The sequence below is a fragment of the Aedes aegypti genome, unplaced genomic scaffold (assembly GCF_002204515.2).
Source record: "Aedes aegypti strain LVP_AGWG unplaced genomic scaffold, AaegL5.0 Primary Assembly AGWG_AaegL5_hic_scaff_1525_PBJ_arrow, whole genome shotgun sequence".
Taxonomy (NCBI): Eukaryota; Metazoa; Arthropoda; class Insecta; order Diptera; family Culicidae; genus Aedes; species Aedes aegypti.
The window spans coordinates 8,379-25,402 of NW_018734972.1; the positions used below are offsets into that span (position 1 = coordinate 8,379).

Consider the following 17,024-nt stretch of genomic DNA (forward strand, 5'->3'; position numbering starts at 1 on the left):
TCCATGAGCTGAATGACGTTTGAACCATTTTTAATCTGAACGATGTGCAAATTAGCGGGTACAAATTAAAAAGTGTTCAGATTAAATGTGGTCAAACCAACGGGGTACCCGGTATAGGGATTTAGAGATGAAAAAAGTGTTGGTTCGAAAATATATTTAGGACAGTTATGTTTGTATGGGCAGTACATGCAGTTCAAGAAGTTTAATATTCTAATACCATCAGTGTACCAGAATCTATGACATTTGGTCGAATGACATATCGTCGAATGACATTTGGTCGAAAGTACATCTGGTCGAAGGGACATTTGGTCGAATGGACATTTGGTCGAAAGCAAATTTCATTGTGAAGAAATTTGGTTGAAAGTACATTTCGTCGAATGGACATTTAGACGAAAATTATTTCATTAAAATGAAAAAATGTGCGGCATTTAGTAGAATTATTAAAAGTGTGTTCGTATATAATGTAACAGGTGCGAAGATATTCTATACTCTGAGAAATCGAGAAATTTCCCTTAAGAAAAGATCCTTGACCGGTGAGATCGTACCCACAACATACGAATAACATTTTTCAATTAGACAAACTTAAAGAAAATATCTTATACATATTTTTGGGCACACATCACAAGTAAATTGAAAATATGTTCACAAAACAGGTGACTATGATATATTCACAAATTTATTACTTTCAAGCGCGTAAGGTTTTAATAATATTTAGTTAGTACAATAATGAAAGAAAAAGATTCACGATAATATATGCAACATTTCAATAACATTTATTGGCATTTTTTTTTTGAAGAAAACGAAATGAAAACAAATAACAAAAAAGTAAAATCAAAACAGAAACTGTAGTAAAAATCAAGAGTCCTTGAGTATTAAAGCTACACCACGCAAATAATCTTGGGTGTTTGGATACATTTTAAAATTCTGAGTTAATTCTTTTAGCCGCGAGTCTTTTTCGACTTCCTTTGCGCTCCGCTTAGGCACGGGAACGCCATGAAGAGTAGATAATACTTCTCCGCCGGTAATATTTTGCTCTTTCTGCAAATTGACAATTGTTTCATAGAAGCCAGGGATAGGTTTGGACAGTATACGCCACCGTTTGTGCAATCCTTCTAACCGATTGGTAGTACGCGGTAGATCATCCAATACATTTTTACGCACATTCCAAATTTTTGGATCAAAACACGGCTTGCTTCTAACAACGCTACCGTCCTGTTTCGTTAGCCTCACACAACCAAGAACGTTGTTATTTTCCACATATCTATGTGATGAAAGTTTATAAATTTATATTCCATATAAGAATTTGGTTTCGTACTTACTGGAAAAAACTATGCATTTCGGCTGGCGCAGACTTCCGCAAAAACTTGAAATGCTTCGGGCACATACTAGGTACGAACGCAAGGGCTTCTGTCATTTTGAATGCCATAAAAACATCCTTATTTCGTGCGTATGATGACACCAGGCCATTACATTGAATTCTATTGTAGAAGTTCTGAGTCAAATGGAAGAAACATCCCTGCACTCGGCTTTCCGGAAATATTGCATGCACCGCGTTTATGGCTGCTCTCTCGAAATCCGTAACTATTACATCCGGATCCAGCTCGACACCATGCTGTGCTGCGAAATCGCTTAGCATCTGGAACGCTTCGGTATACCTATGTTTCTTCAGATTTTGATTTAAGTAGAAAAAAAAACGAGAGGAAGAAATCTTGCAGACTCTCCGTTGCCGATGTGTGCCAGGATGGAATACATTTACCGAAAGTTTTGCGGCGCTGTGGCAAAAGTACCATCAAGCATCCAAAGTTTTAGACGAAGCCAAACGATTGACGTTGTCTAAAATTATATTTTTCATTAATATGTTTTCTCAATTATTTAATTTAATGGAATACTTCACCTGCCGTGCAAAACATCAATATCGCATCACTTTCTATTGTTTTCTGACCTACTAAAAACGGTGTGCCGTCCAAGGTTTTAACATACTTGTCGTCGATTTTGAAGTAATCATCTGGTGTCTCCGGAGCTGGGGGAAATATTTCTTTTTTTTTCTCGGCTTCTCTGGCATATTTTCTTCTGAGCAGGTTTTGAAAGCATCGTCTGGACCTATGTGATTTAATTAGAATAATGTCACGTTTACTGACTTTAAAAAAAATAGGTTAACTTACCTCAAGTGGTGCACTCGAAGCACAAGCACTGATCGTGACGGCAGGAGCTTCATAAATTTCCTTCGATCGCCTTTTCAGGGATTGCTTGTAGCGCAGATGATTTTCCAATATATTAGGAGGGTGGGTATGATCACTTGGCGCCTCTAATTGATGCTGTCCTGCCGAAAACTGCGAAATCAGTGTTGCGCCACACCGGCTCTGCTTATCCGTGCAACTTTTCTTTACACAGCTCCAATAGTGGACATCTTACATCTAAAACATGACAAATAATAAGTGTTTAAAGATTCACTTATACAATATTTGGACAGCTTACCGTCTTGTTGAGGTGATAAACGTAGCCGCCAAACATCATTTTTGGTCTTCCCCGTATGGAATGCATCACTTCATAGTGGGCTTCAGTGGTGGATTTCGCAGCGTTCTCAATTAAACTACCGGTAACTTCTTCTTCTGGAATATCCTCTATATTTTTCTCCAAATCGTCTTCAATCTTATTGATTTTATCTTGCTCTGTCTTCATGTCTTCAATTTTGTTCCGATCCGTTGTTTTTATTATTTCGAATGGTTTCTTTGCAATGCTTTTACAACACTTACCGTCCTCGTCCTGGCAGTTCAACCAGATGTCCTCCGAGCTACTCCAATCCGCGATGAGCTTCTCAATTTGGTCGTCCATCTTCGGAGGTTACTTTACGAATGAAAATCAAATCCTGATGCGTTAGCTGCGGAGATTTGGACCTATGCACGAGTTCACTATTTGACGTTTTAGCGGTGCCGTGTTATTTATGTGACCATGGAAACCAGTGAATTTGGCACCGCTCAAACGTCATATTAGTTCACTAATTTGACGTTTGAGCGGTGCCGAATTCACTGGTTGCCATGGTCCCATAAATAACACGGCACCGCTAAAACGTCAGATAGTGAACCCGTGCATAGGTCCATGGATCAATGCACGAGTTCACTAATTTGACGTTTGAGCGGTGCTGAATTCACTCGTTGCCATGGTCACATAAATAACACGGCACCGCTCAAACGTCAGATAGTGAACTCGTGCATCGGTCCATTATGCAGTATGAAAATAATTGTTTATGGAGAATTCTATAGTTACCATACTTACCATAGCAACATGCGCAATCAAGTTAGCGATGTTCTTGGCGATTTTCATTAAGCTTTCAATTCTCAAGATGAACAATCCACTGGAACAACTCTCGAAGATTTATCGTGAATATTCATCGGACATTTTATTCACAATTCAAGATGTCTGCGGTCTCGTATATACATGGCTCGATTACATCAGGAATGTTGTTAGATCAAGGACATTTGGCTACACAGAAAGAGTTAAACTGACAACGTTCTTTTGGGTCAATGGATACCGAAATCTTGATGGCTGGCTTATGTTTTTGATACGTTCCAAAGGACCTGCCTTTTGCCGTTATGAAGCAGAACTCAAGACGCTTTTTTCCTATTACAACCAAGAAGAAATTCAGAAGAAATACTTTTCATTTTGTATTGTACATAATAAGTATGAATATTTGGATGGTTCAAATCGTGACATCAGGACAAAATAAAAAAAACCGTGTTTGACTTATATGATCGTTTTCATTTTTGGTAGTATTTGCTTCCGAACTAGTCTATCTTTCATTATTGTAAGTAATATGGAAATATCTTTAAAGTGTTATTCATAAAAAAGTAGTTGAAAGCAGTAAAATGTTAAAGTAAAAACATAATTGACAATGTTTTATGAAAATGAAAGGTTATGAACAGAATAAAGAATGATGATATTTCAAAAGTATAATAAACTCACTTAAATGTAATAACCAGTCATTATTTTCGAAAAAATAAGGTTTCACACCTGAACACAGACCTTTTTAAACAAAATTTTCCTTCGTTGTATGTATATTTGAACAAATGAAGGTATAGTCCATTCGACCAAATGTCCATTCGACCAAATGACCTTATCATTAAATTGATTTTCGACCAAATGCCATTCGACCAAACGTCATTCGACCAAATGTCTTTCGACCAATGTCCTAAAAGCAGTGTACCAGTATCCGCTCATGCCCCTTTTTCCGCTCACTAGTGTAAAAAACGTCAAAATGTCAAAAACCAACATTTTTCGCACGGATATTTTCTAGCAATATTACAAACTTTCAAATAAAGTCGTATGACATTATTTTCATTTGATAAAATAATTCTTTCTATTTATATTGGATCACTAGGTATTTTTGTGTGTTCCAATGCAAGAAATTAAACACAATTTTAAAGAAATGTCGATTTCAGTATACAGCATTCCCTATTGAAGTAGTAGCTATGATTTGACCATAACAAATATCAGGATAAATAACGAAAATGCGAAATAATGTAATTTTAGTGAGTTCGTCACGAAATCTGTTTACCATGAGCGGAAATAGGAACACTTAGATGCATTAACAAATGCAATTGAATATTTTTTTATGAAAGTTTTAAAATTATTTTTATTTGCCGCTGATTACCTATACTTGGAGGAGCTACATTGTGACTTAAAAATAGTATTGATCGACGCAATAGTTATTTTGTAATAAACATTTGAACACATAACTTCCCTTAAATGAGCGGAATCTGGTGCACTGATGGCACCATTTTTTTTGCGATTTAAATATCATTTTTTCGCTATCTAAAATTTATTACTTTTTGGTAATCATTTGCCAATTTTATTAGGAAATTCATTAATATTGAATTTTGAACTTTTTTTTTTAATCCTTTTTTTCATGGATCCTTTTCTGATTACCGATTTTGATGACAATAAAAAATTCAGATTTTACTGTAGTTTTGAAACATGATTGTTTTGTGAAATTTATTTCAATTTTCGTGTAACTAACGGAAATCAGTTTTGAAGTGAATTTAATACCATCAGGCTTTTCTCAAATAGGTTGATCATGGAAAAAATATAAATTATAGACATTTTGGTTTCACAAATTGAATGCTCAGGCATTTGTTGGTTATAAAATAATTCAATTTGTTCAAACATTTTTCAAAACTACAAAAACATAAAACAAAATAATAAAAAAAAAATTATCTTCGTACCTGCCACACGATATACACATGCAAAAAATGGTCATTGGAATAGTAAGCTCTCAGTTAATAACTGTGGAAGTGCTCATAAGAACACTAGGCTGAGTAGCAGGCTCTGTCCCAGTGGGGACGTAACGCCAGAAAGAAGAAGAAGAATAAAAAAAACTTGTAATTTGGCGTGTTATGGTCCTATTTATTAACTAAAAATAAAATAATTTTGATTTACGAGTTACGAAAAAACACCAAATTTCAAAGGGTACCCCGTCTAATGACATGGTTGGATATAAGAGAGTTAAGAGGTCTTGTGGATAGCCAGAGGCATTATAAGGAATTTGTCTTAGATAACGGACTAGTCAAATTAGTAATCACAAAGCTTCTTCGTGAATCAGAAGCTATCAGTATCTCCAGTAATCTGCCAAACAGGGATTCCTAATGATTTTTTTCCAGATTTTGAAACCTTCACAAGAAAATCCCTCAGAATAGTTTGTTCTGGGAAACTTGTAAAAGCTCCTACAAGACCTATTTTGGAAATCCTTTTATAAATTCTATTTTCGTACTGAAATAAATACAGAATATACACCAAACCAGGATTTCCACCAAGAACATATCCAAGCATTGTCTTAGACAGGGATTCTTCCAAAAAACACTACAAAGATTTTTTCAGTAATTTGCCTTGAATAGTTGAAAGATATTATCATATGGAATCAAAATCCTACACCTAAGAATGAATCAAATGTATCTAAAGGAATTTCGAAGTTTGCAAAATTCTTTAGATAGTTGGAAATTGTTTAGAAATTTTCCCTCTATAATTTTTCCAAGCATTCCTTCTCGTATTATTCCGGGAATTACTTCAGGTATCACATAAAACGATCTCACAACAATTCCTGCAAGAATTTCTCCAGGCATTTCTCCAGTGGTACATCACTTGGTTTTCTCAAGAATTTTATATAGCAGTCATCCCTGGATTTATTTTAAGGATTTCTTTAAAAAATATAAAACGATTTTTGAAATTTAGAAAACTTTCATGAGTTTCAAGAATATACCCCGAGGTACCTAAAGATGTTTGGATTTCCTCCAGGTTATTCAAAAAAGTTCATCTAAAACAACTTGCATTGGTCACAGGAAAATTGATTTTTCAGGAATTCACTAAATGCTTCTTTCGGATTTCATTTTCGTAATTATAATTCACCTATGAATATCTCTAAGAACACTACCCAAAAACAAATCCGCAGAATCCAAAGAAATTTCTCAAGATATTACATTATAAATTCCATTAGTTTCTGCTAGGCTGAGAATATTTAGAAATAATCCTGGATAAATCTTTGAATGGATAAATACTATTTTCAGAATAAAATTCCTGAAGAAAGTTTTGGATGGATTTTTCATGAATTCTTGGGAAACATTGCATAGAAGTCTATGGGATAACATTCTGGAGGAATCTTTTGAACTATGCTTAAAGAAATGAAAAAAATCTTATATTAATCTCTGTAGAAATTTTGGTAATTTAGGAGTAATTCTTGATTCTTAGAGAAGTTGTTAATTCTGAAAGGATTCTAGAAAGACTTACAGAAAAAAAAAACATCAACAGATTTTTACAGTTTTATCCTCAGAGATATTCCTGAAAGAACTTTTGGAGAAATCCTTAAATGTTATTTATTGAAAATATCTAAAAAAGCCTCCAAGGAGTTCGATAGAAAAATTCTTTGGTAGAATTGTGAATGTGTAGCAGACTCCTATTAAAATATTAGGAGTAATGTCTAAACAATTAAGGACTGTTTATTTGGTAAGTGAACACTTTGTATAATATAATCTTTTTCATTTATTAATGAAATCGTTATCGGTTTTCTGTGCATCGTTCAACTACTATTCTACAATGTTATGAAAATATAAGAATTGACAAAATGCTTATGGTTGAACTAAATAGTTTTTTTTCCTAAAATTCCTAAGATTTCCTGTTCTTCGAAGTAAAATATTATTTTTCGCATAACAAAAACCTTAATTTTTATGAACAAATTGTATGTTGGTATTCTTCACTATTCTACTGAAGGTAGGGCATAAAAACCACCAATAATATTCCACAAATTTTTGTAACTAGGTCATTCTAGTGACCATCATCAATCAATGACTAAATTTTCAGAAATACCATCCTTTTACTCCCAGTAAAATAGTAAAGTGAAAATCGTGGTCAAAATGGTTTTATATTACTAAAGAAACTATTTTTTTTATAATGATAGGGGTCCTTCCTTAACCGCGTGGTTAAAGTCTGCGACTACAAAGCAAGCCATGCTGAAGCTGTCTGGGTTCGATTCCCGTTCGGTCCAGGATCTTTTCGTAAAGGAAATTTCTTTGACTTCCCTGGACATAGAGTATCATCGTACTTGCCGCACGATATACGAATGCAAAAATGGCAACATTAGCTAAAATAAGCTCTCAGTTAATAACTGTGGAATTACTCATTGAACATTAAGCTGAGAAGCAGGCTCTGACCCAGTGAGGACGTAATGCCAAAAAGAAGAAGAAGAAGAAGTGTAGATAAAATTTTGTTATTTTAACTACTAACCAGCCAAATTATAAACACATTTTGTTTAAAAACACGTGCTTATTGAGTAACAAAACCTGTTACAACTCTTTTGTAATCCACTTGTCGAGTAGAGTGAATATAAATTAAAGTAGAACATGTAGATCTCGAAGGTTATAACTTCAGAGTAGTTTGAAAGGCCTTCAGTGATTCCCAAAGTGGGCGAATTCGCCCCCCTGGGGGCGATTTTCAGGTCCAAGGGGGCGAAAATTCATAAAACTGAATTTGGGGGGTGAAAATGCTAGAAAGGGGGCGAAAGTGGGAGCAATTGAAAATCAAAAATAGATTCAAAGTTTGTAAGAGGCACTCATATTTTAATGATAGCATATACATCTGAAGAAGAATTTATTTGACACCTAACTAATTTATCGGTTCTCGTTTTCAAATTATGATAAACAAATTTGACAATCGTCGGATCTAAATAGTTTTTGCTAAAAAAATTGAATGCTTTTTTGAAAGCAGAAACTTTTGGCGATGTGTGAAATTTATTTCCAAGTCTAAGGTAAAGTTTGTTGACTTTTTGTTAGGGAATCTTCAGAATAAGGCACCTTAAGTTTTTATTATGTTTCACACATTTATTAAAGTACTCATTTCGTTATTTTCTTGATACGCATACTAAATAGTATTTATAGTACATAGCATATTATAAACAAATCCATGTGACTTTGGTGGACATAAATCGGGTTTCAATGATAAAATCACTTGAATACCACATACGTAAATCACCCTACTCAAAGATAGGCCTGAGCGACATAAAATTTTATGTATCAAAGCTTTAAAAAATCTAAGTTGAACGTTATATTCAGTGAATTATGAGTTGAAAAAAGTCTGGGTTTACTGATATTTTCTTATATTTTGAATATAGATTCGAGTGTTTCTAGAACAGCCAATAATGTATTATCCGATATTTTGTAAGTTTATTTGAACAACTTAAGAAACATTAAAAAAAAGAAGACAAAAATACAGAAAGTGAGCCGACCATTTTTTGATGATCGTACATCAGATTTGTTGATACAAAGGCAATTGATGCATATGACAGATATTACATGACTCTTCTATGGACATACAAGTAGTAGACACTCTTTTTGCGGTATTTTTATTGAAGCATTATGATTGACTGCTACATCCTTTAAATTGACCAATGTTTTGGTATACTTATGATGAAGATATTGATCCAAACTTCAACGTAAGTGTAACGCTTAGTACAAATGTTTAGATTTCATATCAGGGGGGCGATTCCAAAAAATATTGTCTCAAGGGGGCGAAAGTCAAAAAGTTTGGGAACACTGGCTTGGTTTTAAAAAAAAATACTCTAATAGCTTTTATCTATTGTCGAGGGTATGCGAATAGCATAAAATGTATTTCGCAAACTACCCCGCTATATTTTTTGTGTTGAACTGTTCAGGATTTAAAATAAAAAAAAAACAATCCATTAGGATAACTCATAGGTCAAAATTCAAATGGATTATCTTGAGTAGATGAATATTGATCACCAGTAACGATAAGCAAATTCATAAAAAAATATACATAAGTTTGAATATTTTTGAAAAATAACGTATTTTTGGCTGTGGAGAGTGCAGGGATATACACTTATTAGAACAGCTAATCCCCTTGAATTGAAATATTAAATATTAAAATTAACAATTACAGCATTTTCAGCAAAATTATATCGTCTTGATGAGGGTTTAAATACTGTCGACCGAGAAACTAAATAATATCGTATGTAGCTTTTTCTTGCCACACGATATACAAATGAACAAATAGTCAAGAAGCTCTCAGTTAATAACTATGGAAGTGCTCTTAGAACACTAAAATGAAATAACTTGAATGAAGACTTTGTTCCTGCTGGGACGTACTGCCAGAAAGGACACCACGCTGTTTTTGTATGACAATTCAGTATGTTTTTTATGGATCGTGAGTGCTGTGTCCACAAATTAACAGCCAACCGCAAATGTATCATAAATACATATAGAACGAAATCACAAGCGATGATGACATTTGATACACTAGACTGGTTTTAATGAAGTTCATGCATTCGGCATCGGGTGTATCCGGATAGCGAACACTGTCAACCAAGAATGTGGTTACTGGACCTTGCATTACTCATATTCAGCATACCGTACAGCAAGTGACGCTTCGGAAAGTTCCAGCTGAATGAAAAACGCATAAGCGAAAAACACCTATCCTTCCCCCATCCCAGTTTCCTCTAGTTCGTGTAATAACCACCGCAATTTGCACATATTAAATTCGTAAATTTGTTGACAACATTCAAAAAGAAAGGCATAACCAAAGACAAATAACCAAAAGCGTTGCATCGGGGCAATATGGGCCACCTAAGGAAAACGCCATGGAATAGAAAAACAGCAAAAACTATCGTTTAAATGCAAGTGACTTATACTATAAAACTGTTTTCTTCCTTGTTATGTCGATGATTAATGTTTACATTAACTTGTGAATTATATCAGGAACGTTTTTGAAAACCATGGTTTTCTGCGTGTTCACCAACCATAGGGGCTTTATGAGCCACCCAACGAGGCAGTATGACCACCTCATTTCAATCATATAATTTTTTTTAAAACTTTACATTGAGCTAATGATAACAGTAAAATATTGTAATGGAAGTTTGAGTAGTTTTTTTTTTGAAATTATTAACTCTAACGGCTTATTTTGATAGATACATAACACATAGTAAATATACATTTAATTCTAGTATTAAATTGCAACACTTAGTTCAACCTATTTTCTAGCTAATTGTTTCTCTTGTAATGGTGCACCAAGATGAATATACAGTAAAAAACATAATCTAGTATATTTAGGCAATGCAATTTCATGTTCAAAATACCGTTTTTTTACCTTAAATCTAGGTAGCTCATTTTGCCCCGCCATTTTACTTTTTAAACAATATTCTATTTTCCAATAATTTTGTTTACGATCAAAACTGATTTTGCGCACGAATTTATCAGTATTATCAGATGTTTGAATGGATTGATAAAATTTACCAGAATAATAAATATAATTGTTTTAAGTCTTAATTGAAAACTGCCAAAGTTATAAGCTTTTTTATGACAAACGACATTTTTGTGAATATTTCGAGTACTAAAACGAATATTTTTACGGTTTTTATTATGGTGGCTATTCGAAGCATCCTCTAGCAGATCATAATGACCACTAGACATTAAAACACTGTTTTTGACCTTAAATCCGGGTGGCTCATATTGCCCCTAATATGTTTCGGTTCCTTATCCTCATAAAATTTAGGGTTTTTCATGAGTTTTTTTTTTGCATATGAGCTTGCAAGAGTTTGAATGTATATTGAAAGGTTTACAAATACGATACAAATAATGGCCACGATAAAAAAGTGACTAACTAACTAACTAACGTTTCACTAACATGAGCTCGCCAGTTGGTAATACATTCTCGATTGAACAACTTCGGCATCAACACTCAAAGACTGAGATTTGGGCTTATTCTACAAGTGGCGTGAGGTGAGAATTTTCGGTCTCGTATAGCGAGGTGACAATTCTCGACCCGAGTGAAATGACTTGCCGTGTAAATCAAATGGAGAGTCACTTCACTAGAGTCGAGAATTGTCACCTCGCTATACGATACCGACAATTGTCACCTCACGCCACTCGTAGAATGAACCCGATTGAATCATTTTTTAAACCGAAAAAAAAATCCTGCCGGTGTTCTCTGATTTTCTGAGGATTCTGATCGGGATCCCAGAGGAACCTGGGAATTGCTATTGGATTCCTAACAGACTCTTGAGAATTACCATCAGAGTTTCGTACATTTTTAACAAGATTTTTGTGGAATCATCACCAAACCATGAAAATTTCTAAGCAGGCTTTTGGGGTTCCTCAGTGGGATCATGAAACTCCGTTACATCGTTTTTGCTATGAGATTACAGAAAAAATAACTTAAGTAAAACAGTTTTTCTGTAAAGATATTTCACTCACTTAGCTTTTTGAACGCAGTGGGAATTTTAGACCATTGTTTGCTTGACTTTTTTTAATCATAATTTAAATGTTAGAGTGTTTAGAAACCGTGTTCTTATAAACAATATTCTCCTTTCTTCTTCCCTGTCTTGCGAAACAAACGATAGAGAGAAACTTATCAGTGTAACCTGGCGTCTAAGCTGCGAATCAAGGAACTACGATTTTCCAGCCACTTCCTATGTAAATCAATCGAAGTATCGTTTAGTACATTACATTTAATACACTTCTTCTTCATCTATGCATCTTTGACTTTTCCAAAATGAATATCCTATTTCATTATACATTTTTTCTTTTACTTCCAGCGCTACAGCACCAGCAGTTATCAGGATGTAGATGAAGGTATCAACAGTTCGTTCGGCAGCAATGACAATCCACGCTGATTCAGGTTGGAAACCCCAAAAGTTATGGCGCCGTCAAGGGACAAATTCCACAGCACGAACGACTCACATACACATGGAAGGAGATCGATGTGTTTGGAGAGACGCCAGGTGATACCAAAAAGGAACCCCTGTGCAGTAGATTGTGCTGTTGTTTCTCCCGCAGAAGAAAGACTTCAATCCCCGCAACACCTACTGAAGAATGTGACCGGGATGGCTAAGAGTGGAGAGTTACTGGCTGTGATGGGTAGTTCTGGCGCCGGTAAAACAACCTTGCTGAACGCTTTGTCCTTCAGGTCGCCTCCGGGGGTCAAGATCGCACCGACTTCAGTACGTGCCCTAAACGGAATCCCAGTCAACGCGGAACAGTTGCGAGCACGTTGCGCCTATGTGCAACAGGACGATTCTTTTCATTCCCGCGCTTACAACTCGAGAACACCTCGTATTCCACGCAATGCTGCGTATGGGTAAAGATGTACCCAAGAGTGTCAAGATGAATCGAGTCAACGAGGTGCTTCAGGAGCTTTCCTTAGCGAAATGCGCAGACACAATCATTGGAGCGCCAGGTCGAATGAAAGGCTGTCCGGAGGTGAACGGAAACGTTGGCCTTTGCATCCGAACCCTGACCGATCCTCACCTGTTGCTTTTGTGATGAACCCACTTCCGGGTTGGATTCGTTCATGGCTCACAGTGTTCTATCAGGTGCTGAGGGAATGGCCCTCAAAGGAAAGACGATTATACTGACCATACATCAACCTTCATCAGAACTGTATTGCTTGTTCGACAAAAATTCTCCTAGTTGGCAGAAGTGACGCGTTGCGTTTCTTGGATCTCCCTATCAGGCTTCGGAATTCTTTTCTCAGTGAGTAAGACTTGTGAAATCCTGACGATTTTGCTTTACTAGCAGGGCTTGTGGTGTCTTGCCTCTTAAAACACCGAACATGAACCCAAAAGCCAAACGCAATAGGAATCAGACGATGAGAGTTCTTCATAGATCTGACCAGACATGTCTCTAAAAATATTTCTAAGACTTTTCTTTTGGAAATTCATCGCGATCTTGACATTACGCGTAATCCGCGTAATCACGTTTTTTTCCAAAGTTACATTCAGATATTACGGCCCAGATAGCCGTAGCGGTAAACGCGCAGCTATTCAGCAAGACCAAGCTTGAGGGTCGTGGGTTCGAATCCCACCGGTCGAGGTATCTTTTCGGGTTGAAATTTCTCGACTTCCCAGGGCATAGAGTATCTTCGTACCTGCCACACGATATACGCATTGCAAAAATTGGTCATTGGCATAGTAGCTCTCAGTTAATAACTGTGGAAGTGCCCATAAGAACACTAAGCTGAGAAGCAGGCTCTGTCCCAGTGGGGACGTAACGCCAGAAAAGAAGAAGAAGGAAGAAATTCTTTAGGAGATTTCATCAGGAGATAACATATTGGTGAATTACGGATTCGTTGTAGATATCTTCAAGAATACTACCTGATTTTAGTTTTAGATTTTTCAGAAATTACATCAGAGATTTCATTCAGATTCAAGATTCATGCAGAAATATTCTTTCATTGATAGAACTTCCTTCTATGCAGAACATCTAACCAGAATTCACCAGAAATTTCTACTTATATACCTCTAACACGGCCAATTGCCAGCTAGACAGTAAAATAATAGTGGCCTTAGTAACTAAAATGATCAAAATTGTGACCCGGTAAAGTGATTTAAAAAAACAGTTCAGTTCAGTCCAAACAATATTAGGGGTCATCCAAAAACGACTTCAATCATAGGGGGAGGGAGGTCTAGGAAAGTGTGACAGTGCATGTATTAGGTATTGGAAAAAAGCGTGTCAGAAGGGAGGGGGGGGGTGGTTCCAGAACGAACAACGTAGGGACCAGGCTCGGCAGGGCAAATCCTCTGCAGCCAACTTTTGGTCGGCGCTGCAATTCTAGTATAATGTGAGTGGACTGCATTCTAGCACTTGCATCCGCACACATTCTCTGGATTATATTGTCAGGGAACGAGTCCCCTCCACATGTAGCTAGCATGCGATCTCTCACAACCATGAAACGCAGGCAATCGAACACGACATGCTTCGCTGTTTCCTACACACCAGCACAATCGGGACACGCAGGAGATTCTGACTCAGAATTTCTGAGTGCCAGAACCTATATATGTACTGCCTATAGCAATCATGTCCTTGAGCTAAGCTTGATTGGGCACCCGTGGTTGCTACTCCAGTATCGCCAGATCAGCGCACTTCACAAGGAACCAATCAGATGACTGCTTGGGATTAACAGACACCCTCAGCGTATAGGTGCTGGTGATCTTCTATTTTAGGCAACAATAGCTCTGCCACGTCAGAATGCAGACCAATGAGGGGAAGCGGGAGGAATTGATGATGCATTAAAACTGCCTCCTACAGTATACCGTATATATCACTGCGTCTACGCCAGTTCATGCGGGACACAGTCGGTTACAGTACCTTATTTGATGCGAATGATTTCACGACTTCTGTCAGCTCTTCGTTCGTCACCCTCGCCACTTCATCTCTTCATCTGCCGCATACGGCGCTTGTGGGTGATGCGGAACGATGTACACCGTTTATCGATCGCAGCAACTCGGGCGACTTCTCTTGGGGCGCCATGGGTATCTTTCGTCTTAGCCATGGGGGCTTCTGCATTGTTTTTGATTTTGTATTGAATTTTGACGTTTACTGGCCTTGTTGTTTACAAATTTCATGGAGGAGTGAAAGAGATGGCATGGTTTTTGTGCAGAGCCCCATTACCACTCTGTAGGGTCCATTATCACGGACTCGAGTTGTCTCTCTGGCATAGACTATCCAAGAATGCCTGTTTTACTACCACTAGTTCGATAGTAATACCACATCGGTCTTCGTTTCCGAGACTGACTGCCAAAGCAGCTGCTTGGCTGCACCAAAGAGGTTTAAATTTAACTGTGTTACTTCCGTTTTGGCTGCTTTGATACTCCGCTTGTGCCCAGACATTTGGGGTCCACCCGTTGAGTGTCCTTTGTCTTCTCTGTGGACACATATTAGGCATTTAGCGATTTACTTAAAACCGCTTGACCTATGGCCATCCGGTGCCGCATTATTTGCACAGCTTACTTCTATCGGGACCTTTGCACGACTTATGGCCTTTCCCGAAGCACTTGAAGCAAACTTCAGGAGGCTGTAGCTTGCTCAGCCGGCAAATCGACCAGCCTACTTTGTGTGCGCCCAAGTTCTTCGTTTTGCTAGCCTCTGCAACCGACAGCCTGATTCGCCGCCACCTGGGTTTCCTGCGTTCCCTTTCTAAGGTGGATGGCCTTACTGGCTACGTTGATGTCACACTGCTCTTTGAGAGCAGCCGAGACCTCCGCTGCATCGGTGACCTCATCCAGATTTTTTACACTGGAGAGTCGCTTCTGCAGTAAGGGATCTTTCTCTTACATCAACCTCGTCGCCAGGTACTTCTTGTGCTAGTTGCTTATAGTCTGCACCCTTTTGCTTGGCGTCTTTCTTTAAGACTAGGATCATTTCACCAATCCTAGTCCGCCTTATGCTCCGCACATCTGCGCCCAATGGCGATAGCTTCTCCGTGCTTCGCATCGCCTTCAGAACCTCAGCGTATTTCGCCTCCTCCGTTTTGATAACGAGGGCCTCGCCTAAATTCCTACGTTTCGCTGTTTTCGGTTTAGCATTCTCCTTGGGCTCCGTTTTTCGGGTTTCTCTGTTGTTTCTTATTTCCAACTCGTATCCACAGGTTGCTGTTGTCTTGCGCCCGTGGTTCCTGTGGAAGCACCGCCTGGTTCGGGCTATCCGTGGGCTTAGGCTTGTGTTTACCTCTCCACTGCTCCGGCCGTCCTCCAGAGCTTTTTACGCTCTGGAGGACGACCGCACAGGTCGCTTTTCCATTAGCAACCATACGTCTTTTCGTCACGTTCATCACATTCATCCTCGGAAGGTCCCCTTTTTCGCATCGCGTAACGAATAATATCATCAGATATATTCGCGTTTGCATCTGAGGATGTCGACAATTGTCACCTCATTCGACTCGTCTCACCCCACACGCCGCGCAGAATAAGCACAATATTATCCAGTACATATCCAGCTTTTTACGTGAGATTGCCATAAATTTTTTAACCACTCCCACATGATTTTTCTGCCTAAAACTATAATTTTTAGGTGCATCAGCAAACTGTTAACAGTGATACCTCCATGAGTCGCATTGTTCCATGACTACGATATCGGACTCATGCGAAAACCATACTAAAAACATAATTTCATGGTTAACTATGAATGAGTCCCTAGAAGCAAGCTTTACCAAAGAATTGCTGTTCCATTGACTCCGATATTTCCATGAGTCGATGCCGTCCTTCGAATATCGGGACTCATGGAGGTTTCACATGTACAAGTTGGAAAATTTATGAAACACATGGAAACAGTCTTCAAAGATCATCATTGGTGGCAACAGATATTTTGAAAAAATCATGCTTTGAAAATATCCACTGCTATGCGTAGGATCGCGTCTTTTCAATTCAATTGCTCCTGTGCTCACTTGATCAAAAATAATGCATCATTGATTCAAATCATTTCAACGCAAACTGCATAATCTAGACCTCGGATTGCCAGCCTCGGTTAGCATAAAAACAACCCCTTTGAAAAATAGTGGTTTTCAACGAGCTTTCAATTGGAACTTCTTGCTTCCCCTTTCGAAAAAAAAATCCTATCTAAAGGGCTATGTAAACAGTATCGTAAATAAATAATATGTTAGTGTTGTAGGTGCCACCATGAGTGTACACCTATATGTGAGTAATATAATTTGTTTTTAATTATTAGCTCTTTCAATGAAAAACTGCAGGTGTAAAAGGT

General features: G+C 37.5%; 1 pseudogene; it reads left to right on the forward strand.

The window, feature by feature from the left end:
• Window positions 1–12,352: 12,352 nt before the first annotated feature.
• Window positions 12,353–13,026, forward strand: LOC110680515 (annotated as a pseudogene).
• Window positions 13,027–17,024: the final 3,998 nt, after the last annotated feature.